The 27,310-nt window shown below is 32.8% G+C and overlaps 1 pseudogene; it reads left to right on the top strand.

The window, feature by feature from the left end:
• Positions 1-7,823: 7,823 nt before the first annotated feature.
• The window catches only part of LOC141492290 (mitogen-activated protein kinase kinase kinase kinase 3-like), a 40,251-nt pseudogene continuing 20,764 nt past the window's right edge, over positions 7,824-27,310 (top strand).

Here is a 27,310-nt window from a genome sequence, read left to right as displayed (position 1 = left end):
GAATTCTAGGTAAGATATGAAAACAAGTAAAGTCATCTGTTCCCAACTCCTTATTTTTTAAACTCCAAACATTCTATCCCTTCCTTCTTCCATCCCCCCCCCCCTTTCTTTCTCCTGATTCAGGTTTAAACATTGGCAAGCTCAGAAAAAGAAGGTAAAATAATTATATTTAGCACATCAAGATAAAAAGCTGTTTCTTGGAGCCTGAAATTTTGTGCTGTTTTTAATAGATAGGAAGAAACAACTACCATATAAGGACTAGACAATTTTGAATGATAAAGTTTTCAATGAGGAGATGCAATTAGTACCACCTTAGCTCCTTCCCCATTACAGTATCATAAAGAGAAGATGGTATTTACAGACTACCATCTCCTGTAGGTTGGCTGTGCATGTATCCAAAGTTCAAGCAGGCTTTCAAACATGGGAGTCACTTTGACTAAAGCTATACAAATGGCTTACTTTGCTTAAGGCAGGGCCAAATGAGTTAATAACAGATAGCCACTCTTTCAGTTTAGGCATATGACTCAAGTTCTTAACTTAGACTTAGAAATCTAGAGATGAATGAAAGAAGAGTAAATTATTATGCTATCTATTCCAAAAGAGTAGACAGTTAGCAAAGTATGAGAATAAACAAGCATTCAAACTACAGTAACAGGTTAGGTCTAGATGCATGATATTTTTAGAATAATATAGTTTTTGATTATCCTCTTTTGAGGGTTTAGACAAGCACCTCCCAATGTATTGGGTAATCAGTTTTTATTGGAGAAGGGTGCAGTGATAATATGAACTCAAAAGAGATCAATCTATGATGAATCTATAAACTTTAAACCTAAATTTATAACTTAATCCTTTGTTATTTTTAGAAGCATTTAACCTGGAGAAAAAGTAAAATATCAAAAAGGATTAAGAAAGGTACTTAGCATACTTCCTTATAAAAATATCAAGTTGAACTTTGTGATTTACTTTCAGTCATGGTTTGATTTACTTACAGTGATGTGATCTCAGAGACATTTTCTCCATCAGATTCTGAAAACTAAATCTTTCATTTCCCTTTTCTTTTCCCTCTTCTTCTTCATTCTCTTTTATTCTTCTCTTTTTTCTTTCATCTCTTCTTCTACTTTCTTCTTCTTTTTCCTCCTCTCCTCCTCCTCTTCCTCCTCCTATTTCTTCTTCTTTCTTCTTCTTCCCCTCCTCCTCCTCTTCCTCCTCTTATTTATTCTTCTTTCTTATTTTTCTTTCTTATTTTTCTTTTTTCTTCTTCTTCCTCCTTTTTCTATTTCATCATCATCATCATCTTCTTCTTCTTCTTCTTCTTCTTCTTCTTCTTCTGCTTCTTCTTCTTCTTTCCTCTACATTTTTAAAGTTTTTTTTATAGTTTTAAGTAAATTAAGCACAAATAGAAGCTTGTTTGACTATCTCTCCAAGCTTCTATTTGTGCTGAATTTACTTATGGAGATGATAAAGCAAAAGTGAAATTATTTTGTTACATTCACATAATTCTTTTTTGCTTAATATTTATCTTACCTGACCAAAACCTGTCCTGTGGAAGGTATAAATTTATTATTATTATTATTATTATGAACATTTCTTAGATAAGAAGCCAGAGGAAGAATCTCAACTGTCCCTGACCCCTTTCTGACATGTAAATCCAACTCCTCTATCGTCTGCTTGTGAGTTGAACAACAAATTTTTTAAATATGCTTCTTTGATTTATATTTTAAAATCTAGTAGTGTTGGCATTACAAAATCTAGTTCTTTAATCTTGACTAGTCATACCTCTTTCCTTGTCTAATAAATTACTATACTATTATCTCAAGCATTCTTATACTGAGTATTATTTTAGATTTTGATTAATTTTTTAAGGTTTTATTAATTTTTTACGTCAAATTAAGAAATATAATTTTTGACCTATAGTTTTAAAATGATTTTTAAAAATCCTAAATACAGAAAGGCAGGATAATGTAGAGCAGTAGAATCAAAACCAAATAGAAGGGGAGGGTCATTAAATCATATATAAGGATCCCAGTGGGCCACATATTGACTTTTAAAGTGTTATGGGAATTGTTTGTTTCCTTATGTTATTTGGTACTCAGGGCCAATCCTTCTGCAAGTTTTGCTTAATATTAGTCTTAGCTTACCAAACCCTGTCCTGTGGAATAAGAAAATTCACTTAAGAACTTTAAACATTTGTTAGATAAGAAGCCAGAGGAAGATTCTCAACTGTCCCTGACCCCTTCCTGACAAGTAAATCTTCCTCCTCTATCGGCCTGTTTGTGAATTTTTTAAATGTAGGTTAATCTGTAACTTGACTTAGTTTACCTATAGAGTTTGTGTTTTGTGAGATTTATTTTTTTAGGGGATGAATGAGATTATGTCTCTCTGTTTAAGAAAATTTGTTCAACTTCAAAGAAATTGAAGGAAGAATGGAATTATTGATCTATTTTTTATGTTATAAAAATATACATGTAAAAGAATTATTTCTCAGTCACTTTGATGTACTTTTGCCTATAAGGAACCTTGTTGGAATCTTCATTATTGTTCATATTTTCTCTGAGGCCTCAGCCACTGTTTGAGTATAATAATAAAATCGAGGTTATTATCTCCATAATTTCTGTTATGGTAAATAATTTGTCAGCTACTATCTACTACATTTTCTCAGAAAATAGAATTTCTCCCAAAACAAAAAACTACACATTAACATTATCTGTGTTCTATTAGATTTTGTTTATTTTGTTAAATATTTCTGAATTATATTTTAATCTAGTTCTACCTGTACTTGGGAGTGTTTATAAATGCAATTCAGCCTGGGGTGTATGTTTGATACCTCTGTAGAGGTCAGAAAGCTGGAATCAAATCAGGCAATTGGGGTTTCAAGCTGTGACTGAGAAACACTAGCTGTGTCACCTCCCAGCAAGTCATTTAATCTCTCAGGATCCTTGGCCACTCCTTAAGAATATGAAGTTGTAGAGTAGTTAACAATCTGCATTGCTATAAAAAATTCATTGGGAACACCATATTCCAATGCAATCACAGGTTTGATAAAAAAATTAGTTTTCAATATTTTTGTAGTAATGCATATTTTACATAGCAAAAATACTTGACAGTCTGATAGTTTGCTATGCAATCAGATCCATAGTGTTCTCACTGTATGTATGGTTTAGTATATTCTTTCAATAGTTGTTCAGATACTGTGTACCATGAAGGCAAAAGCAATATTAAAAGATTTTGGTGGATGTATTCATTTATTTTTTAACTCTGAATTTATTTAGCACATTTACAAAAAAGAAGATCAAACAGAAACATTAGGAGTAAATTTCACAACTTTGCAAGGCATGGAAAGAAGGGTTTTTTTGTTTTGTTTTGTTCCAAAAAAAATAGTTGGATGGGTGCTCCTCTCCCCCATTTTTCTATTTCCAGGACTAATTACTTTTCAATTAGATTTTGTGAGTAGTTTGAGGCAATTTGAGATAGTGATAGTAATATTACAATGCCTGACCCTTAGCAGGCACCATATAAATGCTTAATGTCCTTTCTTTCCCCTCTAAATATGACTTTAATGAGCTTGCTCAGTAGCCTCAAACATAAACTTCCTGAGATAACTTCTTTATTTCATGGAAACCTAAATATTTCTGGCTTCAATTTTAAGAAATGCAATGAAACTCTTCTTATTATTTACAAATATGTTTCCTGTACCTAAAAACAAACAAACTAACAAACAAAAAAACAGGGTCAAATGAAGAATTGGAAATGATACTATCAGGCTTTTCTTTTTCTGCCTTTTTGACCAGGTTAGGAAATTTCAGTTGTATTATGAAGGCATTATGGAAGAAATATCTCATTTCTAAGTAAATGTGGTGGGTTAATGTTTCTGAAATAAATCTTTCACAATGTAGAAATTATAGAGGTTAAAAATAAATAGGTTTTCTTTTGCTTAAGCAGAGGTTCATCTCAGACAAAAAACAAAACAAAACAAAAAAGAAACCTTGAATTCCAATTAGGATTCTAGCAAGATCTTATAGATAAAATGATATCAAAATGATTGAGAAATAATTCTTTTACATATTGCAGTCAAGTTCATTCATAATATATTTTTACTTGTCAAAGATTATTAATTATCCTTTCCTTTCTCTTTTCCTGGGTAAGTCATCAGAACTTTTCTAACTTTTGCCTTTCTTCTCCAGTTCCGTATGAAACAAAATTTATCTGTGAGCCAAACAAGTTTTATGGGGGGGGAGCATTAGCTTTCCAAGAGGAGTGCCAATCTTATACTAGAAAGCAGAGAGGTAAGGTTGCTTACCATACATCTCAGGTCATAAAAATTAAAGAAAAAACAAATTCATAATCCCATAGTTCCCTCGATTTTGTAAAAGTCAAAGAAACTAAACCCTCAGCATCTCATAAGTCCCCAGGGAAACAAACCATGTTTATTAGACTCTATAGGTAGACTATAAGGTTAACTACATTCAGGGAATTAACAAAGTGGGAGAAAGAATTTACATGTCACCAAGGAGTTAGAAATAGCTGGGAATCTTTCTCTGGCTTTTTTGTTTAAGAAATGTTTAAGACCCCAAAGTAAACTTTCACATTTCCTGTAACAGGTTTCAGTCAGCTCAACAACTTCTTGACTGATCAAGTGAGGTTACTTCTTTTTTTTTTTTGCTTTATCTTTGTTTTTGCAAGGCAATGGGATTAAGTGACTTGCCCAAGGTCACACAGTTAGGTAATTATTAAGTGTTGAGACCAGATTTGAACTCTGCTCCTCCTGACTCCAGGGCCAGAGCTCTATCCACTATGCCAGCTGCCCCTGAGGTTAATTCTATCAGAAGTCAGAAGTTTAAGGAAATAAAGCCGTAAAGTCTAAAACTATAATTATATATATATGTATATAGGTATAGATATAAATATATATAAAAAAGGAAGTAAATTAAAAAAAAGATTTTGCTGACCAACCATCAATTTCCAGCATATGAAGAAATTATCTTAAATTTAAATATAATAATTGATTAGAAATGTTAAAAATTTTAAAATAAGAATATTAATTACTAAAAATACTTGAGAAAGAATTTCTGAGTTTAATAAAGGTATAAATATATATGTAAGAAAATAGGGAGCTCATTTTAAATGAACAAAAGTTTCTTCTGATGCAATTTTGAAATTCAAATAGTGAAGAGTTATTTGGGAAGTGAATAAGATTTAAAACATTAGATACTTTCCATATGCTTTCTGAAAGCAGCCAGTTTCTATTTCACGAGACATTTTTCAATTTACTTTATATGTGGAAATTTTTTTTGTTGTTGTTTCTCATAACATCATTAAACTGAAAAATAAGTACAATACTGAACTGTTACTGTTCTTGAAATCTAATAGATTCTCTGGATTTCTTTCCTTGATCTTTTTCTTCTTTGTATTAAAACAAAATTTCAAGAAGTTTAGGCCTTCTCAAAATTTGTCTTGCTTCTTTTAATCATATGAATATTTTTTAGTCTCCTCTTTTTTTTGAATCTTCTATTTGGGAGTTTAAAACAACATATATTTCTTCCATTCTGAAGTTTAAAACAACATTATATATATATATATATATATATATATATATATATATATATATATATATATATATATGTATATATCTTCCATCCTGAAGTTTGGAATGTGTAATTTGGGTCCTTAAAATGAGATTGCTTTTTTTCAGCCATAATTCTTCTGAAAATGTGATATTTAAAATGTCTTACATGTTAAATAGTAAGTTAATTCATTTGGAAATTGATCTGTCATATACATAGTCTCCAATATAAAATAAACATCGATATGGTATATTTGATATTATAAATTGATCTATGTATATGCAATTTCATTTGAAAATACTTTTGTGACTGTGCATTACAATGACTTAGAAAAGTAAATAAAATGCTTAATTTTTATAAGTTACACAATGTCATATCAAATTGGGGAAAATGAAAATTTAACTATATGAGATTAGAATTTCTATTCCTTATTTATTTTTATTATTTTCTTGTTAATCAAAAAACTGAGGAACTAAGAACTGAGTCAGAAACAGCATTTCTTTAAAATGCTTTCTTCATAAGACTCTAATTTTACTTGCCTTCACAAATAATATATAGTGTAGGCACTTTAGGAACTTAGAATCATTGATGCAGATAGGCATGTAAGGAATTCTATAAACAATTTGAATGTATGTGATAAGGGACAATGTAATGGTAGAGGGTAAATAATTCATAATAAGATTCTTCCAGAAAATTTTCAAAAAAAAACAAAACAAAACAGGGGTTGTACACAGGTATTTAGAGTTAGAGGATACTTATGATTGGAAGAAGGTCATTTTTGGCATATGATACCAGAAAAGGTTCAGAGGTAAGCCAAAGGGGATTTTAAGCAGAAGTGATGGAAATTACTTTCAGGGAACTTTGGAGACAAGGAAAAGATGATTGAGACCTGCTATAAAATCACTCCATTCTGTCGTCATATTTCTAATAAAACTATGTTCTACCCTAAGTTGGTCATTATCTGCTATGGCATTCTTTGACCAATTCCTAGATACTAGCTTATATCTTTTACAGTATTGATACACTCTCAACCTGTTTTATATTCAAATCATAATCCTTGACATGATTGCTATATGTTTCCATTTTATTACTTTTAATTTAGTAAAGAAATGTTGTAAAAAATAAAATTTTAAGTCAAAAATTTTCATAACTTTGAAATAAACACTTGAATCTGATTTTATTATGGAATTCTAATGCCCAATTTGAGTCCTTGTTCTTTACATAGGTTGCTATTTACCACACAGATAAGTACCTTACTACAACAACAATTAGAAAGAAAATGAGGTGTTCTTTATTCAAAGAAGTTCCATTCAAAGAGGCATCAAATTTAAACTAGCTGCTGCTGAGACATAAAATGAAACTATTTTTTTTTTCTTTTTAGGGGTTTTGAGGCTAATTTTTTCAAGTTCAAAATCAACTGTCTCATTGGTTTCGCTATTTCTCTAGTCTCTTGAGCATTAGATTTGGCACTGATCTGACTCTTAAGTTCCAGATCTAATTAAATTTACCACTTCTGCAGCTTGCATTGGGGCTCAATACTTTTTCTATTGGTATGTCCCTATAGGGGAGCAGGATTAAATTTTCCCCTAGTATGGACATTAGATTTTTTTCCTTTGAGTAAATATAATTAAATTAAACAGATATAAAGTCTATGCAGTATATTGAATTATGTTGAAAACTGGAGGTAATATAAATCTCCCATTGACACAGTCCCTACACTAAGAAGTAACTCAATAGAGGAATTTTTGTGTTTAACATTTTAGGATGAAATATCTCTGGATATCCTGTTGAAACCTTGGACCCCTTCTCAGAATGATATTTTAAAAATACTCTTGATTGAAAGGAATTTTAAATTTCAGTTAGAGATTGGTGAAAATAAAGATGTATTTTTCCCTCAACAAATGCATAGAATCCTTTGAAATCTTCATAAAAGAACATTGCGTATATGCATAAAACAAAAAAAATGGAAAAGTCTATTGAAAGTTGTATAAAAACTCCCAAATGAAATAAATCTAAGGGGAAAAATGTTCCTACCAGAAGTGTCAGAGAAGACAGTCTAGATAAAGTAACATTACCAGTAGAAATTCAAGAAATGAGAGAGAAAGAAGTTAGCACAAACATTCTGTGCATAGAATATTCCACATAGGCAAAAGTATTGAGTTTGAAGCCTGAAAGAAATGTACTGCTTGGTCCAGTGTATCTAGAACAGAAGTGAAAAGTTGGGCCTCTGAGGCCAATGAAATCATTTGGTCTTGTGTTGCCATGGCAATCTCAGATGGCACTCAAAATTCCATAAATCAAGAAGCTTTTTTAGGGGGTAAGTTAATTAAATATTTGATCGAATTTAGCAGGCTAATTTTTGAGTTGTTAATTTCATATGGTCCACAAATAATGTTATAAATATCCAAATAGTCCTTGGCAGAAAAAAAAGGTTACCCATCTCTGGTCTATAGCATAGATCATTTGAAAATAACTAATATGAATTGATGGAAAAGGTAGGATGATGTCAGTTTCTCAAGGAAGTTGAATATTTAGCAAAAGAATTTGAATTTCAATCTGTAGACAATGAGGTACAATTAATGAATTTTGAGTAATTACATATTCACATCAATACATTAAATAATAACAACATTACCATCAATGTGAAAGCCAGTTTGGAGGCAAAACAGGGGAAAAGTGGAGATCAGAAGACTTTTAAAGAAACTTTATGAAAATTGGAACAGTCTAGAGGAAAAAAGATTTTGCTTTAGATTAGTGATTGTGGAAATAGAGGGTAGTGGTAAAGTAAGTAACTAGAAATTTTTCTGAGAGAAAATCAACAGGATTTGCCAACTCATGAGATGAAGATGCAGTAGAGTCAGTGATAATATGTTTCCAATGCAGAGGACTCGGTGAAAAGTGGTATTGCATAAACACAACTATAAGATAAAATAATATTCAGTGATAGAAGTACTCAAGTTGGATGGTCTTTTAGAGAAGGATAATAAGGTCATTTTTTTTTAGTTTTTTTTTGCAAGGCAAATGGGGTTAAGTGACTTGCCCAAGGCCACATAGCTAGGTAATTATTAATTATCCAAGGTTGGATTTGAACTCAGGTACTCCTGACTCCAGGGCCAGTGTGTTATCCACTGTACCACCCCGCCTCCTCAATACGGTCATTTTTAAAAATTCTGAGTTTGAAGTGCTGATGGGATCTTCTAGAAGTAAGAACCTGCAAAGTGTCTGAATTCTAGGTCAGAAGGTTGAAGAAAGAGGTTTTGACTTTGGTCATTATCCACACACAGCTTATAGTTGAAGCTGTCAAAGTGAATTGACAAGAGAAACAATAGTAGCTACCTATGTGTTCTGGGTACATGGGGCAAGTTCTCTTTTATGCTGAACTTCATCTTATCTCTAGTGCATAGGTCCTTAATAAGTTCTTGTTCATTTGATTTGAAATGAAACTATACAATTAAGGGGGAATGGACAAAATGATCTCTTAAGGTCTCCTAAAACTCTAAATAACTCATAATAGCATTAGTAAATAAATATAATTGAACTTCCACTTAATCAATGCTTTTTCAGACTAGATCCATGCAGATAATAAGTTGTTCTTCAACTTATAGTTTTAGAGAGTTACTTGGGCATTGAAAACTTCTTGCCAATTACTATAGGACCAGTACATGTCAGAGTACTTGACTCAGATCTTCTTGACAAAGAAGTCAGATGCATGCCTAGCATACGATATTGTCTCTCCTAAGCAATGTTTTATCCTTTTAAATTTTTATTCTTGTCTTACTCCTATCAGGTAGGATTTTTTTTTTATTCTTGACTATGGTGATTGTGTTGAATAATAATGATGAAATTAAGCAGCTTTGTTCTTTCACTATTCTTAGTGAGAAGGGTCCTAAGGTTTACATACAATGTTGGTTCTTGAATTCAAAAGCAATTATTTTTAATTAGACATTCCATTGCTAAAATATGATGTTTTTAATTTAAATTACTGCAATATTATATCAAAGATTTTTCTCATCTTATATTTTAATTACTTTATTAGTGGCATGATTCATTTTTCTAATGATTTTTCTTATGTATATTCTTAGTATAAATCTAATTTAATAATATTAAATATTTTAAAATATAATAATAAATTGTAGCTCTGAAATCCATTTGTCAGTATTTTATTTAACCATTTTGTTTCAATATTTTACAGGCATTATCTATAAAGATTATATATTGACATAAAAGAACTTTTAAATTTATAAGCACTTTATATACATTATTTACTTTGAGTATCATAAGTCTATAATGTAAGTAATATAATTATTAATTATTATCATAGTTTTGTGGCTGAGAGTTATAATTTAAACTCACATTTTCCCCACTCCAAATTCTATATTCTATCCATTCAAGCCACACTGCATTTCAATCTTACTAATCATATTCTTCAAGATCTTTTAGAGATCAGTGAAAAAACAACTATGGCACTTATTTAAGTAATTTATCATCTGGATTGAGTTTAGGAAACACTTTTAGCTATGTTGCTCTTTAAGAGTATAATTTCCAGGTGAAGATTGAAGGGATCACATGTTGCACTCTATATAAAATGATTTGTAAACATAAATACCAGAAAAATGTTAATTTAATAATAATTAAAAAATAAAGTTGAACTTTATTTATTTTAATCCTTGATTTAAATTACATATTTTAAAATTTGCTAGAAGTTAATTCATTTACTAAAATACCTCTCTAATTCCTCTCAGTACTAGGACCAGCAAAGTGAGGGAAAATATTAGAAGATCCTATCAATCTGACAAAGACAGCTGTTTGCATGATCCCAGTGATGAACTCCATGTTTGTAATCCAGGGTGTCAAAATGTTGGGAGTTTCTCATCAAAGATCACTAAATGATGTATATTTTTGCCCAGATGTACTTATGAAGAGAGATAAAATGACCTACTGCAGAAAGAGCCAAGAAGTATGGCCTTGGAGAAAGCAAGACCGGCTTTTAGGTCAATCCTCTTTTGACATATGCTGCCTGTGCATCTTTGGCAAAGTCACTAAATCTTTCAGTGTTACAAGCCAAAGGAAACAAGACCCAAAGGCTACAAGGAACATGCAAACCATCATGCTACAGCTAGTACCAGACTAAAATGTAATTAATAAATTAATATAATTAAAATATAATTTATAAAATTAATAAAACTAACAATAATAAAATACCACATAGATTATGTTAGTTTGTGCTTTCCTAATTCATTATGTGGTCCATGAAAATTATAAATTGCAGAGAAGGCATTCTTATTGGTAGAAGGAGTTTCCTCAACTGAGACTTGCACAAGTCTAGTCCTTATCCTCATCAATACATAAGACTTTGTATTAACACCTGAAAGAAATTGCAATCTCCTGTGGTAAAAGAATCCCTTGTATAGATTAAATCACTAATCCCTGCAATGGTCATTTAAGAAGGAATTATGTAAATTATATGACTATAATTATATAATAAGTTTCATTCCTTTGCAAAGGTGGCTAATATTTCCAGGTTCTTTACGGCACACTTATCTAAAATTACATGTCTGGTTGGGGCTACCAAATGAGTACAAGCACCATCTCATGGCTAGTTCCTAAAGATGTAGACAATTGTATCTTGGATTACAGGAAAGGTTTTCAAAGGTAGTTGTCAGTTACAAAGTATATAAAAAGATAATATCCTGGTATGTTTTAATGCTTGCCCTTCATTTTTGAGGAAGACTACAACATCATGGAGGTGATGCCAAGACAAACACATGAATAAGAATTGAATGAGGGGAGTCTGTGCTAAATCACCAGCCTCACTTTTTCATCCAGAGCCATCCGGGTCTGATGAATAGATAGGAATCAGAACAACTGGGGATGACCCTGAATGTAAGGCAACAAGGGTTAAGTGACTTTCCCAAGGTCACACAAATACTCAGTCAAAATGTTGGGAGCTTCTCATGAAAGATCACTAAGTGATGTGTATTTTTGCCCAGATGTACTTATGAAGAGAGATAAAATGACCTGAGGCTGGATTGGAACTCTCAAACTCCCATACAGTGCTCTATCCACTTCATCACCTAGCTGCTCATTCCTGATATGTTACAAATGTAATGAAAACCATATTGCCAACCATTAATGATGGACTGGTTGCCTTCAACAAATGAAAGCAAATAAAATAGATGATATAGATATAGGTATAGATATTTCCAATTGATAACACATTGATATTCATTACTGAAATTTCTGATACTGGTAGGAATATTTCTAGTCATTATATAGTATTAAAGTCACCATGACATGAGTGAAAATTAATTACAATAGACAGAGAAGGAGTAGAGGGTCAGGTAAGAGGAAAATTAAGAAAGAAGTGTCATGAAAATCTGAAAAAGAGGGTCTTTGGAAGGAGATGTGATCAATGGTGTCAAAGGTTAATCATATGTCAAGAAGGATGAGGATCAGTTGTCTTTTGCAAATGCTTATTGTGAAAATGGAAATATGAGATGTTCAAGTATCCATGAGATATTTCTTTTGCATTTAAGTGCTTGAAAAATAATTTAAGGGAAATTCAGATAGGAATCATTTGAAAAAAGTTCAACCTAACTAATTTTCAAAGAGATCAAAGAGATACAAATGAAAACCACTTTAAGGTATCATTTTACCCCTCTCAGATTGTTAAGAAATAATTAAAAGCAATGAAACTCAGTGCTGGCAGGGTTGTAAAGAAATAAGTAGTTCATTTCTGATGTAATTGCAAGCTGGTAGAACCATTTTGTAGAGCAGTATGGCACTATACTGTAAAGGTTTTAAGAATAATCATCCTCTTTCACCTAATTAAACCATTATTTCAGAATTTAGCCTGCAAAGTTACTGTTTAGAAAAAAAAAGAAAACTATATGCTCAGGGAATTTTATGATTGCATTTTTGTAACTGCAAAAAAAATTGGAAACAGATCATTAAATTGTGTGACATTAATGTAATGTAAGAAAAGAAAATATGAGAACTATACAGAAATATAGAAAGAACTTTGTGAAATAATGTAAAAGGATTTTTAAAAAACAGTTGATTCAAAACAATAGAGCACACATAAATGAACGAGAATAGGCAAAGTATCCTTATAGAAATTTGGCAATTATAGAAATATGGCATTTTATTTATTCACTTTCATTCATTTAACTGTAAATGGCTACAAAGCAATTTAATTGGGTGTACTGTTTTGATATTTAGTTTACATTGATTTGATGTTAAGTTTATATTTTTAGATAAAGACTGGACTGCCTGAACAGATTATTTTGGTCCTGGATTTCTGTACCAAAAAATACAAAGATGGCTAAGAATCATAATTTTAGAAATTTAGCTATTCCTACTAAATCAATATTCCAATGACCTTATTTATGATCCATATTTTAAAAGTTTTACTTTACAAAAAGTAAGTTGTCTTTATCAATCTCCTTTCTAGAATTATGGATGCAGCAGACTTTTTAAAGTCAGACATAGTAGTCCATTGGAAATCACATTAGATTTGGAGAAAAATGCCCTGAATTCAAATGTTTGTTCTGCTGTGTCCTCTTAAAGAAATAATATTATTACTCTGGGTCTCAATTTTCTCATGTATAGAATGAGGGGTTTAGATGAGATGGAATCTAAAATTCCTTCCAGCTTCCTACATGGTCTTATACTTAGCCTAATTAAGTTCTGAAAAGATCATGATTAGAAATCTGAACAACATACAATGACTTCTTGAACAAAAAACTCATACAACTGTCTCCTATTCAAAAAGACACGATCTGAATATGTAGAAGGGATACACACTTTTTTGAAGTGATAGATCTTTGTTAATATTAAAGTGTTGAAATAATCTATTTCTTTTTTCTTTTTTTTCTTTTTTAGGTTTTTGTAAGGCAAACGGGGTTAAGTGGCTTGCCTAAAACCACACAGCTAGGTAATTATTAAGTGTCTGAGACCAGATTTGAACCCAGGTACTCCTGACTCCAGGGTCAGTGCTTTATCCACTACATCACCTAGCTACCCCAACAATCTATTTCTATAGCCAGTTATAATTTACAAAAGTGGTTTCAAATCCACTATTACTTTTATTCCACACAATAACCATGTAGCATGAATAGCATTAGAATTAGTTTTCCCATTTTCTAAAAAGGGAAAGAGAATTAGAGCGTAACTTGCATGATGATATACAAGGAGTAAATTGCACAACCAGGAAAGGAATCTAGGTCTTCTGACTTCCAATTCACTTTCTTTTCCAAAGTTCCATGATGATATATCATAATAAATATAGAAATTATTATCTGAGTTGTAAGCCGCATTAGGACTGAATCATTCAGATGATCTCCCTTTAGGAATAGGAATGGAAATGAATTCTTTTCAACAAAGTAACAGATTTTTAGAAAGACTGTTTGTTTGGAAAGTAAACACTTGAAATTGTTACCTAATTGAACTCCCTCAAACACATAAAATTGCATGCATCTCTTAGTACTGAGAACCATCTCTTTTCTATCTTTTTAATGATATATTGCCAGCATGTGGTCTTCAAACATTTCTGATATATTTAATAAAGCCATGTAGAGACATGTTAGAGAACCCAACTGAGTTACAGTTGGAAGACTAGATAATATTTCCTTCGGTGATTATTGTGGAGAAAAAATATAAAGCAGGTTAATTGTGCTGGCCATGAAACAGGGCTGACCTAAAAGCAATTACAATTTTGGGATTCTTATGCAAAATCAATTCTAACTGTAATTATTTATTTTAAATGAATAGCAAGTATATCAAATTACAAAAGACTTAAAAGAGAAGAGAAATGTGAATTTTTAAGTGTGGCATTGAAGAAAGAAAACAGGATTATAATCAATAAGCAAGCATATTTACAATATCTATTATATATATGTATATTAGATTCTATTCTATGTCCTGAAGGCAGAGGTAAAAAAAAGAAATATTCAGTGATCTCCAGAAGCTTATTTTGTTTTGGAAGGAGACATGATATGTATAGTTACATGCAAAAATATATATATAAAATGAATAACAAGTAATTTTGATTATCTTTATTACTTGATAATTGGTACTAGCCACTAAAGAGAACAGGAAAGGGGGTCCGTGTAGGAGTGTGTGCTTGAGTTGAGTTTTGAAAGAAATTGGGGATTCTAAGAGGAAAAGATGAGGAGGGAATACTGTGCTGTGTGAAGGTACAGCAAAAGAATACAGAAGGACCTATGAGGCATAAAAAGGAAAAAAATAATTTTATCTGCAGGGAAGAGTATGTGAAAGATAGTAACATATATATATGTATATATACATACATATATGTGTGTATATATGTATATATACATACATATATGTGTATATATATATATATATATATATATATATATATATTAATCCTGGAAAGGAAAATCAAGATACCATGGTTCTTGTTATGGTTCTGTCACTTGAGATAAGTCACTTTTCTCATCTGTGCTTAATTAGATAATGTCTTACAGCCAAAAGGGATCATAAAAATTGTCTGGTCCAACCTCTTCATTTTAGAATTTTCTCCATTATATTTATTTAATGTAACCTTCAGTTTTGCATTAGAGTTATTTTTATATTGTTGTAGTTATTGCATATTCAGTTTTTTAAAATTCTACTTAATTTATTCTGCCAGTATACATATAAAATTCTTATATTTTTCTGAATTCTATATTTCAATCACTTTTTGTGCAACAATGAGATTTCATAACATTCCATCACAATTTGTTTAGTTTTCCCACAATTGATGGGCATTCATTTCATTTATGTTTTTTTCAACATGCACAAAAATGCTGCTATGAATATTTTAGTGTAAATAAGACTTTTCTTTCAGCCTTTGAACCTAATTGAGGTTTATTCCTATATAGAGATCTTGGGATCAAAGGGCTTGCACAGTTTAGTAGCTTTTTCTCTTTCTCAATATAATTTTAAATTGCTTTCCAGAATGGCTGGAATAATTCACAGTTCTAAAAACAGTACATTAGTATTTTTGTCTTTTGGTATCCCTTATAAAAGTAAATTTTTCATCAGCAAATTTACTGTGTATGCAGGAAACCAACATATTGTCGTTATTTTCATTTATTAGTTTACAATTTATTTTGAACCATCTTTCCTACAGGTAACAAGGTATAAGAATTACCTGTAATTTCTTGAGCATGGTGTGGATTGCTTTGTTTAGGACAGCTATCACTCATTCATTGATGATTCAGTTGGGAAAAAAACTTCTAAGGCGTTACCTAATGAACCATGAAGTAACTTGCTGAGTGTCATATATCTAATGAGAAGACAAACAAATTGAACTTGCCTCCATTTCCATTACTCTTTCCTCTATACTTGACTGTACTTCTCCCTTATTCTACAGATGAGGAACCAGGGTTTCATGGAGGTGAAGTGATTTGCCTGTTGTCACATATCTAGTAAATGGTAGAACCAGGATGTGTACCCAGGTCCTTTGATTCAAAAATACAGTTCTTTTTAAAACTATGATAGGATACTGTCTCTGGTGGAGGTGCTGGGAATCAAGTTAATAATGGAAGGCAAGTTTCCCTTATATTTTTATGGTTCTGAAGGTTCCTATTTTTTTTGCAAGGCAGTGGGGTTAAGTGGCTTGCCCAAGTTCACACAGCTAGGTAATTATTAAGTGTCTGAGGCTGGATTTGAACTCAGGTACTCCTGACTCCAGGGCCAAGGCTCTATCCACTGCACCACCTAGCACCCCATGAAGGTTCCTATTAATCATTCAAAATTAGTGACTTACCTCTCTTCCTCATCTTTTTTCTCCTTCAAATTCTACTTTTCTCACTCAAAGTCTTCCTCTTTCAGATAGTCTTTACACAGAGGATCAGGTAAATAACAGAATCAGAACTGATAGCACTTTGAAAAATTAAAAATATTATAGAGATAGGCATTGTTGTTATTCTGTTCTTAAAAATCAAAAAGAAAAGTAGAACATATTATCTTTCAATTTCTTCAGTATTCTTCTGAGGTAGAACTAGCTACGGCTTTCTAGTCTAAGTTTATGTTGAAAAGTATTAACTTATGTATTTATTCCCTTTAAGTGGTTGAAATGCTTCAAAATGTAATACAATCTTATTATCCTTGTTTAATAGTTTAGGAAGTTACTTAACCTCAAAAGTATAATGAAAGTCATAATGAAAGAACATCTGAAACAGTTTCTGTGGGGAACTACATAGAGTAGGTCTGTCCAACCTTACTTTTAAAGTTTTTATTGAAACAATAGACAATATATTTTGATTTGCCATTTTAGTGAAAGCTTTGCAGAAGCTCAACTTTATTTACTAAAGCATTTAATAAACCTATAGGCAGGTGAGGCCCCACATTTTGGACAGCTCTGACATAGTCAATAAGAGGTAAAGACCAACTTGAGATTAGATATCATAAATGTTGAAATGGTATGAGACTCTCCTTTTGGAAGAGATGAAGACCCTGTCATTCATAAAGAATAGGGAGCAGTTGGTAAGGGGCCAGCGCATCAGTTCTCAAGTAGTCTCTCTTCAGTATTCTCCCTGCATCTTCTTCAAGCATAGTATCAAATTGGCTCCCAGGCTCGAGAGAATATAGAAGAGACCAACACCTGTTTATACTGCTGAAGGGAAAGCCTCCAGGAAGAAATGAGGGGAGCTGGAAGTCTCTATCATCTCTTTATTTCCAGCTGGCTATTCAAAGGCCTTCATAGTATTTCCCCTTGAGTGAGGCCAAGGACCCTCTTTCTTGGGGTTAACTTGAATTATCTTGCTCTCAATGACAGTTTCTTAATTCTGTATTAATAGCCTGAGATACACACACATACTCCTATGCATACCTTCTATGATGTCTATATGTTACTGATTTCTATTTGCTGTGTTTGTTCAATGTAGAATTAATTTTAGGAAGGAAAGACATAGATTTTGGAAACCTCTTTCCCCCATTGATGTAGAAATCAAAAGCTAGATGGAACATGATCATATCCCCTAGATGAACAATATTTAAGTAGATGGATACAATTCTAGTCTGTTATCCCTCTCTCCCTCTATGGAGAATAGAGTGATAACCTCCAGACTCTTATATGGAGAAGAGAGGGAGAATAAGAGAATAGATAAATCTATTCTGTTTCCCTTCAAGCTGCACCCAAAGACAGCTATCTTCATCACTTAAGAGTCCTCTTTACAGGTGGGTCCTAACTCCATATAAATTTGCAGTGAACTTAGCCTTATGGGTTTTATGTTATCTTTATTTTTTTATGTGTTATGTTTTTTATTTATTTTTATGTTTTTTAGCTCCTTTTATTAGCATGTAATTAGAAAGTTAGGTTCCCTGGTGTTAGTAATCTTAGGTTGTTAAGCCTTGATAAATTAGGAGAGTAAGGAATTCTTAGAGCAAAGGCAGGGTAAAGTTGAATGGGGTAAGTGTGGGTTTGAAATTCAGAAAGGGGGGAAGTGAGTTCAGAACAATTTTGATACTCTGTGAGAATTCTGAGGTGTGGAGAACTTTATGATTCTAATGAGAGCAAAGAATTTTAGAAAAGATATAGAATTTTAGGTTCTGATCTGATGAGGGAATTTGGGACTTTTGATGGCTGAAAGCTCAAGGGTGTGAACATCTCTGAATAATGAAGATGAAGTTGAGAATTAGGTCATGAGAACTGTGATTGAGAAATGGAGGATTTAAGGGGGCAGCAACACGTATGCTGAATTTTCTCTAAGGTCAGCAGTTTGGTGGAGAGGATAACTATAGTCTCCTTTCTCCTATATAAGATTTTGTTCTTAATTTCCTCATGTATTTATTGTAGGAAGTCAATTCCCACCCCAGCCCCCTACAAAAGATGTACCTGACTCCTTAAGCATCTCACAATAGTAAAGGAAACACCCCTGTGTAACTCAAATAATTTTTTTTACTGGTATAATTATGAATGATATACGGGGATTGGAATGAAATTAGGTTGCTTTCTCAATTTTTAAAAAAGTTTTTGAGAAAGTATTTTTAAAACTGATACTGAATTCACTGAGAAAGGAAAGAGATTGTCATGGTGAGGGTGCCAATAGATAAATGCTACTGGAATCTTGAATGGATAATAAATTTAAATGAAGTGAACCTCAAAGAAATAGATTTTGTTGAGTTGTGATAGCAAAAGGAAATTATGAAAGAAGCTGTGAAAAACAAGGTGCACTCTGATGTCCTCTCCGGGACAAATATGTTGAGAGTGAAATTGGAGGGAGCTATATGGAGAACATAAGAAAAAATATAGCAGTGCTGAAATACACAAGATTTCTTAACTTGAGGGTCTGTTAACTTTATGTGTGTTTATCTATTTTGATAAATGAATTTCAACAAAAGTTGTTTTCTTATGGAAACAATGTAAAGACTAATAAATTGCCTTCTGTGGGGGGGGGTGGGAAATAAGTTTAGGGGAATAATTGTAAAACAAAAAAAATAAATAAAATCTTTAATGGGAAAAATTGTTTTCTTTTTTTGGAAGGGGAGGTTTACAAGGAAATAAGATTCCATGACTTGCCCAGGGTCACACACTTAAGTAAGTATTAAATGTCTAAGCTGGATTTGAACTCAGGTCCTCAACTCCAGGGCTAGTGCTCTATGCCACCTAGCTGCAACAATAAGTTATTTTCTTTGTAATCCTAAATACTTAAAAAAACACATTTAAAAATAGCTCTCTGAAAAGGGGTCTTTAGACTTTAATAGACTGCCAAAATAATCCATGAGACAAAAACATTAGGAGTTCTTCCTGCCTAAATGATTGATTTTGAGTCTCACCCCTTTCCCAGGAAAGGGCATAACTTCAAGATTTAAATCAAAAGATACTATATATCTTGAACCATGTTTTTTTTAACACTTCTGTACTTCAGAAATATTCATTAGATTTGCCACTTCATGCACCAACAACAATCACAACGTCTCTATTATTTAGTTGTCAGTCTTCATGAGATACTATGACAAGAATAAAGAAACAAAAGATAAATGAAAATTGTCCTTACCTGATTGTAAACCTTCTGGTGATGGATTTATTTAAACATTTTTTGACTGGTCCAATAATGACAGACATGGCCTGTGGACAACTTCATATTCAAAGCCTTTTCAGTTAAGTTGAACTTTTACAAAGAGCTTGTGTGGCTTTTTCCCCTTTGATCTTAGACACCTCAATGTCACCTCCACACCTTAACAAAGTACTATATCCACAAAGGTCATAGATCTGGAGATAGAATTATGAGCCATTCTAGTCCAATTCACTCATTTTACTTTTTTAATAGTACTTTATTTTTTTCAATCAAGAAAATTTTCAGCATCCAATTTTACAAGATTTTGAATCCCGAAAGATTGTATAATTCAAAACATTACAGAAAATGATGGGTTAAAAACTACTATTTTATATGATTGGAAGACACATAGAATATTAATTTAAAATAAGATTTTGAATTCCAAATTTTTTCCCCTCCCTCCCATTTCTTCTTCTGAAAATGATAGACAGTTTGATAAAGTTTATACATGTGCTATCTTATAAAACATATCTCCAACTTAATCTCAACTGTGGAAGAAGAAATAGGTCAAAAGAAAAAACCCACAAATAAGAATAAAATAACTGAAAACATATACTTCTATTGACATTCAGGGTTTATCAGTTTTTATGTGGATATGGATAGTATTTTCCTTAATAAGTTCTTTGTGCTTGTTTTGGATCACTGTGTGGCTGAAAAGAAAGAGCCATTCACAGTTGATCATCATATAGTGTTGATGATACAAAGTAGATTATTTTCCTGGTTTTGAGCATTCTACTTTGCTTCACTCCATACAAGTCTTTTCAGGTTTTTCTGAAATGTGCCTGTTCATAATTTCTTATTATAAAATAGTATTCCATTACAATTGTATGCCACAGTTTATTTTGAGAAAAATACATTTAATTTTTATTCCATTTTCATTAGATCTTTTGCAATTGATATTTAATTTTATTTTTCTAAATACATCATTATGAAACTTTTACAACATTCATCCACATGCATATGCATATTTTTAAGTTACATGACTTCCTTCCACCCTCTCTTCCCACTTCCTTCTCCTCAACAGCAGTCAGGTGAATATTGTAGATACACATTTATCTTTAATATGTTTACAGATTAGTCATTTTCAGTATGAGGAGTTAGGATTAAGGGAAAAGAAAGAAATCCATGAGATAAGAAAGAAATACATAAGAGAAAACCTTAAAAAAGTGAGTTTAGTGCTCATTCAGATTCTATTTTTTTTGTTTTGTATTGTTTTGTTTTTTCTTCCTCTGATGAGGATAGCCTTCTCCATAGCTGGTCCCCTAGGGTTGTCCAATCTCTCTGAACTGCTGAGAGGAACTTCAGTCATTAAGTTTGATCAACTCAAAAGTTGTTGCTGATGTGAACAATGTTCTCTTGGTTCTGCTCCCTTCACTCAGCATCAGTTCCTGTAATTCATTCCATGCTTCTCTGGAGTCTGACCGTTCATGATTTCTTATAGAACAATAGTATTACATAACATTCATATGCCATAAATTGTTCAACTATTCACCATTTGATGGACATCCCTTCATTTTCCAATTCTTTGGCACTACAGAAATGGCACTACAGAAAATATGAATATTTTCAAATATTTGCAGTATATTTTGAAGTTTTATGCCTTAATTCAGGGTTAATTTTTTTTGGTTTCATGTACTGCTGAGAAAAAAAGGTATATTCTTTTCTGTTTCCATTTAGTTTTCTCAAAACATCTGTCATATATAACTTCTCTAATTTTATGTTTACCTCATTTGTCTCTTGTTTGTTGGATATATTGGGTTCTGAGTGGGGATTTAATAAGATATGCATCATATAATTCTATTTCTTTAATTCAAACTTCTTTTAGAATTTGAGCTGCATCACGTACAAAAATGTTCATAGCAACTCGGTGGTAGCCAAGAATTGGAAATTGAGTGAATGTCAATCAGTTGAGGAATGGCCAAACAAATATATATATATATCTATATCTATATATATCTATATATCTACATTATATATATATATATATATATATATACATATATATATATATATATGTTATGGAACACTATTGTTCTATTAGAAACCAGGAGGAATGGGAATTCAGGGAAGCCGAGAAGAATTTGCATGAGTTGATACTGAGTGAGATGAGCAGAACCAGAAGAACATTGCACACCATAACAGCAATATGGGGTTGACAAACAATCTTGATGAACTTGTTCATTTCATCAGTCCAACAATCAGGGACAATTTTAGGGTATCTGCAATGGAGAATACCATCTGTATACAAAGAAAAAATTTCGGAGCTTAAACAAAGACCCCAAAAAAAGATATCTTATTAAGAATTTGGAAAAAAAGAATTTGAGCTATGCCGCTTGGTGTATATATGTTTAGTATTCATATTGCTGTATTGTCTATGGTATCTTTTAGTAAGATGTACTTTCTTTCCTTATCTTTTTTAATTAAATCTATTTTTGCTTTTACTTTATCTGAGATCAGGATTGCTACTCCTGCTTTTTTTTTTTACTTCAGCTAAAGCATACTATGTTCTGTTATAGCCCCTTACCTTTACTCTGTGTCTCTCTGCTTCATGTGTTTTTCTTGTAAACAACATATTATAGAATTCTGGTTTTATTCACTCAGCTATCCACTTCCATTTTATGGTAGAGTTCATCCCATTCACATTCAGTTATGATTACTACCTGTGCATTTTCCTCCATCCTATTTTTTCCTCTTTCTTTCCTTTTACCCTTTCCCTCTTTACCAGTATTTTGCTTCTGTCTACTACTTCCTGTGATCTCTCCTTTCTTCAGTCAGTCTTTCCCCTTTACTTAACCTTCTTCTTTCCTACTTTCTTGTTAGGTAAGATAGATTTTTATAATCAATTGATTGTGTATATTACTCCCTCTTTACTCATTGCCTATCCTCCCATTTCCCCTTCCATTGTAATAGGTCTTTTGCACCTCTGAATGTAAAATAATTTACCTCATTCTAACTCTTTCTTCCTTCTGAACCCTTTGTACTCCTCTTTTTCATATCTTAATTTTTTTAATGTCATTGACTCACATTCCCCTTATTAACCAACCCTCTGGATATATATATATATATATATATATATATATATATATATATATATATATATATACATATATATGTGTGTGTGTATGTATTTGTACTATTACTCATTCAGTTTATAGAATTACATGGATCATACTCTCACATAAAGATGGAAACCTTTTAACTATATTGAACCCTTTGTTTTCTTTTCTCTTTTTTCCTGTTTATGCTTGCCTTGGGTCTTTATATTGAAAGTCAAATTTCTGCTAGTTCTGATCTTCTCCCTTTGAAATAAATCCTTCTATTTCATTGAATGACAATTTCCCCCAATTGACATGCTTAAGTTTGTCACACAAGTGATTCTTGGTTCCAATCCTTATTCCTTTGTCTTCCAGAATATCATGCTCCATGATCTTTAATCCTTTAAAGTTGCAGCTGCTAAGTCTTACATTATTTTGATTGTGACAACTGAATTGTTTCTTTCTGCCATTTGCAGTATATTTTCTTTGACTAGAAATGACTAGATATGATGTTCCTTGGAGTTTTTATTTTGGCATCTCTTTTATGAGATGAACAGTGGATTCTTTCTCTTCCTATTTTTGCCTTCTGCTTCCAGGATATCAGGGCCGTTTTCCTTGATAATTTCTTGAAAGATGCTATCCAGGTCCTTCTTTTGATTATGGTTTTCATTTAGTTCAATGATTCTGACATTACCTCTCAGGGATCTGTATTCCAGGTCAGTTGTTTTTCCTATGAATTATTTTACATTTTCTTCTTTTTTTCTTCTTTTGAATTTGTTTGATTGATTCGTATTATCTCATGGAGTCATTAGCTTACACTTGTCCAATTCTAACTTTTTTTTAGGTTTTGCAAGGCAAATGGGGTTAAGTGGCTTGCCTAAGGCCACACAGCTAGGTAATTATTAAGTGTCTGTGGCTGGATTTGAACTCAGGTACTCCTAACTCTAGGGCTAGTGCTCTATCCACTTCGCCACCTAACCACCCCCCAATTCTAACTTTTAATATGTTGTTTTCCTCAATTAACATTTGTACTTTCTTTGCCATTTGGACAATTGTATTCTTTAAGACATTGTTTTCCTCAATGAATTTTTGTATCTCCTTTTCATTTGGCCAATTTTATTTTTAAGCAGTTTTTTAAGCTATTGAGTCTTTCCTCCCCCATAATTCTCTAGCATCACTCTCATTTCTTTTCCCATTTTTTCTTCTACCTCTCTTATATGATTTTTAAGCTCCTTTTTCAAGCTCTTCTGAGAGTTTTTATGGACTTGAGACCACTTCACATTTTTATTTGGGATTTTCTTTTTGGTGTTTTGACATTGTTGCCTTCTTCTGAATTTATCTCTTGGTCTTTTCTGTCACCAAACTTTTTTTCTTTTCTTTTTTTAGGCTTTTTTTGCAAGGCAAATGGGGTTAAGTGGCTTGCCCAAGGCCACACAGCTAGGTAATTATGAAGTGTCTGAGGCAATGGCTATATTCTTTTGGTTGATGTTGCTTTTTGCTCATCTTGTGGGGAAGTATTTTTTCCATTCTTTTAAATTTGAACTCTGCTCCCAGGGTAGAAAGACCACTGTCTCGTGCTTCTCATACCAGTGGCTGCAGGCTCTACCTCTTTACATGGTGCTGTACTCATGTTGCCCTGAGATCCAGAGGGTCCCTTGTGTCTAGTGTTATGCTGAGGGTTTGGGGTGGTTGAAGTTTGGGGTGATTGAGTTTGACTTGGGGAGGTGACTGGTGCTGTTGGAGGCTATTGAGATCTGACCATTTACCTAGTGATGACTGAAGTCCTGGGGGTGGTGGTCTCTGGCACATACTGGGTTGCTTCTGCATTTTTCTGGGATTAAACTGAAACACAAGGTGGTCTGACCTCTGGAGGATGCCAGTTTGCTCAGGACTACATTGAAGGGCCTGGTAATTCTTGGAGTGGGAGCCTTACAGGTCCCCTGGATATGCTACAACATATAATGGTATTAGTGGTGGTGGTAAAGGGTCCTGGTGATGGTGTTTAGCTCCTCCACTACTCTAGGCTCAGAATCTCCTCCTGGTTTGCAGAGGTGGAGCTTATTGCTGGCTTGCTGAGATGCTTTCTTTCATGGACTATGTTCCCTTGCTTCCCTTTTTCCAGAATAAGTTAGATGTTTCTTGCAGTTATTATAAGTTTCTTGGACTAAAAAAATTGTTTCACCCACTCTTTTTGCCAGTTTTGCTGTTCCAGGATTTCTTTGGAGACATTATTTTATGGTTGTTTGGAGGTAAATATGAAAGAGTTACAGTGATTTACTGTTTACTCCATCATCTTGACTTGCAGAAGTACCTCCATCACTTTAAATAAATAATATGATAACTTCAAATTAATTCTTTTCAAACATATTTTCTGGGAATGTTTTATGTTATATCTTTTAACGGTAACTTTTCTAATTTAAGAAGTACTATTTTGTATAACTGCAGCCTCCTTTCTCTTTTACTTAAAAAAATTCCCTATTTTTTTAATTCTGGTCAATGTAGATTTATTCCCTTTCCCCTTTTCTACTCTATTGTCTAGGGATGTTCTTGACTATTTAGTTTTTTAAAGAGAGGAAACATGAATAGCCTTTTCCCAGTATACCCAGAAGGTACTTAGAATGGGGTGAAAGATAATTGGTGAGAAATTAGAGTGCTTTGTCAAATTTTAGGTTTATGGGGATAATAATGTAAATAGGAAATACCACACATTTGAAAAGGCAAAATGGAAACATTAGACTGTTTTCTATTTGACTAGAACTGATTTCAGTAAAAAGTTCTCTGATTATTGGACATTCTTTGTTGGAGATAAGAGGCTGAACATAAGAGAGAGACTTTTAAGTAGAAGTACCTTTGTCTGACCTAGCATAGCAATGATCAGAATTCTATTCTTCATCTGGTACAATGGATCACCCAGAGTCAGAGGGTTTAAACAACAACAACAACAACAACAACAAAAACTTCTTTTACTAAAATCATATTCCAATACCCTTACGTTGGTTAGTTCTTGACCTTCATTATCGGAGAAGACCAAAGTAACATCACTATTTTGAGACAAATTAGTGTGACTGACTGTGGCTGATTAGTCTAATATGAACTCAGAACAGTCTGCCACAGGTCAGGCACAAATAGTCCATTATGTTTCCTTTGAGTCTCTTCAATTCTGCCTTCCTTACAAAGTTGGAATACTTGGCAGTGTAGCTTGAGAAAGAACATCAATATCTGGTATTTTCTCCTGCCAGAAAATCTTCAGAATTTTCCTAAGATGATTTAAATGGAAGTGATCCCCTTTCTGACATGGTGTTGGTAGACTATCCAGGTTTCACAGGCATATAGCAATGAGGTCAGCACAAGAGCTCTGTAGACTTTCAGTTTGGTATTTCATCTAATACCTCTTCTCTCCCATACTTTCTGGGAGAGTCTCCCAAATACTGAGCGAGCTCTTGCAATGCTTTTGGAAATCTCATTGTTAATATATACCTCCTTGGAAAGGACACTGCCAAGATAGATGAACATGCACATATTCAAAACTTTTCCATTTGCTATAACTGATGGTTCTACATATGGATGGTGTGGTGCTGGCTGATGGGGCACCTGTGTTTTATTGGTGTTAATTATTAGGCCAAAATAAGCACAAGCAGCAGAAAATCAACCCATACTTTGCTGTATCTCAGCTTCAGAGGCTGCACCAAATGCACAATCATCTGCAAGGAGATCATGTATCAACACTTCCTCTACTTCATAGCCTTTTCAAGTTGAAGATTTTACCATTCATATGGTAGTTGATTTTGAGTCCATGTAAATTCTCAGTGAAGGCATTTGATAACATGGCTTAAAATATCATGGTAAAAAGCATGGAAGCAAGGACACATCCTTGTCTCACTCTATTGGTGACTAGTCAATCTTGAGAGCATTGTCCACTATCCAGAATCCAGGCTGTCAGAAAATTGACATACCCTCACAACTGACAGTATCAAAGGCCTTGGTCAGATCTCTAAATGTTGTAGACAGACCTCCATTTTTAGTCTGGCATTTTTTTTGGAATTGTGGGGCAGCAAACACAATATCAACTGTTCCTTGACTCTCGTTGAAGCCACACTGGATCTCAGAGAGGTGACAACCTTTCAGGTGAAAGATTAGCCTATTGAGAAGGATTGTGGCAAGGATTTTACCAGCAATGACTAAAAGAGAAATACCCCTGTGATTGTCACGGGATAATTATTCCCTTTACCTTTATAGAGATGAATGATGGAGGCATCCTTGAATTCTTGGGGGAGAATCTCCTCATGCTATATGACCTAGAAAATTTCAGTTCCATATTGTATGAACAATGGATCCCTCAGCTTATAAATCTCAGTTGGAATAGAATCCACACCACTTGAAAGAAGCCTAATGGCATTCAAAACCTCTTCTTCAGTTGAAACTTCATCTAGGGACAGATTGTCTTCAATTTGAGGTAAAAGATCATTGGTTTCTTCATTGATTGAGGATGATCTGTTAAGAACATTATGGAAATTTCCAACCCATTTCACTAGGATCATATCCCTATTGTTAATCAAAGTGGCTTCATGAGCACTGAGTAGTTGAGATACACCATAGGTCTTTGACTCATAAATAGCCTTTGAGGTCTCATAAAAGAATTTTGGTT

Source organism: Macrotis lagotis, chromosome 6, assembly GCF_037893015.1.
Source record: "Macrotis lagotis isolate mMagLag1 chromosome 6, bilby.v1.9.chrom.fasta, whole genome shotgun sequence".
In the NCBI taxonomy this organism is placed as follows: Eukaryota; Metazoa; Chordata; class Mammalia; order Peramelemorphia; family Peramelidae; genus Macrotis; species Macrotis lagotis.
This window is presented reverse-complemented; position numbering and strand designations above follow the sequence as displayed.